This window comes from Pan paniscus, chromosome 23 (genome assembly GCF_029289425.2).
Source record: "Pan paniscus chromosome 23, NHGRI_mPanPan1-v2.0_pri, whole genome shotgun sequence".
Lineage (NCBI taxonomy): Eukaryota > Metazoa > Chordata > Mammalia > Primates > Hominidae > Pan > Pan paniscus.
In genome coordinates this window covers 59,119,385-59,122,750 of record NC_085927.1, presented here as the reverse complement: position 1 = coordinate 59,122,750, position 3,366 = coordinate 59,119,385, and the positions used below count along the sequence as shown (strand labels likewise).

Genomic DNA, 3,366 nt, shown 5'->3' with positions numbered 1-3,366 from the left:
GCCCCAGCTGTGGGCAGGATGACCCCAGAGGAGAGTGAACTCCAGGGCCAGCCTCGCTGCAGCCAAGGAATGTTCCAGCAGAGCAGGTAGAGGAGTCCAACAGACGGGAGGCTGCATCCGCAGCAGTGCAAACCCTCCTCCCAGGCAGAACCACAAGCGCACCTGTCCGCGGCCCGCAGGTGAGGTACTCACGCCCTGCCGAAGACACGGTGACCAGAAGACGACAAGGAGGGATGGTGAGTGGAGTGGGCACCGCGGCACGGGCATCCAGGAAAGGAGGCGTTCCTTCCAGTCCCAGCGCGTGTGGCTCTTTCCAAGTCAGCTGAGTGCTTGAGGCAGGGAAGGGAGCTCTAAAAGATGCCCAGCACTGAGTGTATGTTCAGCTTCCTCTGGGAGATGCATCTTTTCACCAACCCATGGAGCTGATGACTCAGGGCTACCTCCACTGTGAAGCTGGTGTTCTCAGAAGCCCAAAGTGCGGACAGCAGTGGGGCTGATGATGCTGGTCTTCTTGGATTAGTGGCCTGGGGGCTCCCTATGGCAAACATTCTGACCATGGCACGCCTAACATTGGGGCTGGTCACTCTCTGTAGGGCTGACAGGGCTGTCCCTGCACTGTGGGGTGTTTAGAAGCATTTCTGGCCTCTGCCTACTGCATGCAACAGCAACCCTTTCACAAACACAAGGGTTATGACAACCATTAATGTCTTCAGACATTGCCTGATGACCTCTGGGGGGTACAAGTGCCCCCAGTTGAGAAACAACGCTTAATTAGAGCGTGTTGTTGACACTCATTTACACACCTTTCCCAACACCTTGTTCAGGGTTAGAGGTGTGGATTACAGTAAATAAATTAATGTGCCAATGAATGTGGCAATTGGGAACAGTCAAATAGCTCCATCAGTTCCCAGGTTTAGCAGAAACGCTGGGTGAAAACAATAATTAGACAGGGTGTTGAAATGGAAATTCTAGATCACTGTGTATTCCAATGCAAAGTGTTAGACTAGCAGGAAGATATTTTTAAGGTAAAAGACATAAAACTGTTTAGAGCAGGAGCGGGCGGTGGCCGCCTGTGCAGCAATAGCCAAGATCAAGGCCTGAGACCCTCGAGGGAAGAAGAGGAGCTGCTGAAACAGCTGGACAACCTGAAGGTGGAGCTGTCCCAGCCGCGCGTCGCTTAAGTGACAGGCGGCGCAGCCTCCAGGCTGTCTAAGATCCGAGTCGTCCGCAAATCCATTGCCTGTGTTCTCATGGTTATTAACCAGAGAAAACCTCAGGAAATTCTACAAGGGCAAGAAGTACCAGCCCCTGGACCTGCAGCCTAAGAAGACATGTGCCATGCGCCACTGTCTCAACAAGCACGAGGAGAACCTGAAGGGCAAGAAGCAGCAGTGGAAGGAGCGGCTGTCCCCGCTGAGGAAGGAGGAAGGAGCGCCTGTCCCTGCTGAGGAAGTACACGGTCAAGGCCTGAGTGGTGCATTGTCAGTAAAGCACAGCTGGCTGAGAAACAAAACAAGATGTTTAGAGCGTTTTGTCATTCCTCAGTGGAGGGTGTAACTGTAAGGCGCGTTCCATTTCTTTGGAGAGAGCTGTGCTGTCAATTCCACCTACCACATGGTTCTACCTCCCAACCCTGAGAGCAGTGAGAGGGACTGGAGCAGATGACCCATGAGGGTTTTTGTAGAAGATTTCTCTGGAGATCTGCGCGGTGAGTCCCATCTAGGGGAGAGGTGGGGACGTAACACCTCCTGAGACTAAGTACAATGGACTCAGGGACACCGTCAAAGGTGATGATCGAGAGATCTGAGGGTGTCATAAGTTCTGCCTGAAGAAAGGCTACAGGACAAATCCCCTTTACCTCTTGGCAAAGAAGAGAGGCTTTGATAATACCCTCCACAAGGGTTAATACAGAGCCCTGGATAATCTGGGGGTGATGGGAATTGCATCTGAGCCATCTCTGAGAGATCTCAGGGTGAAAATCTGATTGAGGTAGTTCAATATGGAAACCATGAGTTGTCTAAGTGCTAAGAAAAGGTAGACAGTATTCTACTACATTAAAAATTATGGCCGGGCATGGTGGCCCACGCCTGCAATCCCAGCACTTTGGGAGGCCGAGGTGGGCGGGCCACGAGGTCAGGAGATCGAGACCATCATGGCCAACACGGTGAAACCCTATCTCTACTAAAAATACAAAAAAAAATTAGTCGAGCGTGGTGGCAGGCCCCTGTAATCCCAGCTACTAGGGAGGCTGAGGCAGCAGAATCCCCTGAACCTGGGAGACGGAGGTTGCAGTGAGCCGAGATTGCGCCACTGCACTCCAGCCTGGGCGACAGAGCAAGGCTCCATCTCAATATATATATATATATATATATAATTTATGGCATCCAATTGTCAAGATCTAATCATCCTACAGGGAAGTGGCTTGAATGTTCCTGCTGCTCTGTCCATTCTAGACATGGATCAATGGGAAATACAAAAGATTTGGGATGAAAGCGATTGAGCAGGAGGAAACACACACATTCCCGACACTGAAGTAGGGCCCCTGGGCTGTAGCTCCCCTCCCCCACCCCTCCAGGGGCTGCCCGGCTGTCCTGGCATCCAGCCCAGAAAAGCTGCGCTCCCTGGGAACGGCTTGGAGCAGATGAGCGCTTACAGCATTGCACCATCCTGGTAATTCATTAATGACAGCGCAGCACAGCGTGGGCAGCTTTCCTGTTGGGGTGCGTTCTACAGGAGGAGAGCTTGTTTGCTTCCAAAGTTTATAAGCTGAAAATAGGAAAGGAAATTATTCTAAGGAAGTAGCAATCCTGCCCCCTAAACAAGGAAACTTCTAGAAATTAAAGCATAATGGAAGAGAAGCGGCTTGTCTTTCTCCAGGCAGGTCAGCCTGAAGTGGGAGACATCTCTGCAGAAGCCACACAGCCATTCCGCAGCCATGGAGGGAGTGTCTGCTGTGCATGGGACACTGTCCTGGGGCCTGGAGCTCCCTGGGGAGACGATGACCAAGGCCCAGGCCTGGTGGGATTTGCACTTTAGCGGGCGGAGGTAGGTGGAGAATATGTCATTACAGAATCACAAACTAAGCCTCAGGATGAGAGGCTGGGGTGCAGAGGTGCAGAAGGCCTCATGTGGTGGCAGGGGTGTGCACAGTGTCCATAGGTGTGGGGGTTAAATGGCAAATGAGCCCAGGGCCCTGTCACCAGGCCGTCAGGGACCTGGTAAGAATAAGGGCAGGCAGCACATCACTTATATGGAGAGCGCGGTTCCCAAGGGGTTGAGTCTATGAATCAACTTAATTATCATAACCATCTTACGAGGTCTCCAAGGTCTACGTGACTGTCCCAGGGTCTCACAGCTGGAAGTGGT

The 3,366-nt window shown here is 52.2% G+C and overlaps 1 pseudogene; it reads left to right on the top strand.

The window, feature by feature from the left end:
* Positions 1 to 416: 416 nt before the first annotated feature.
* On the top strand, positions 417 to 1,471 carry LOC100979901 (large ribosomal subunit protein uL29-like; annotated as a pseudogene).
* The last annotated feature ends 1,895 nt before the right edge of the window (positions 1,472 to 3,366 follow it).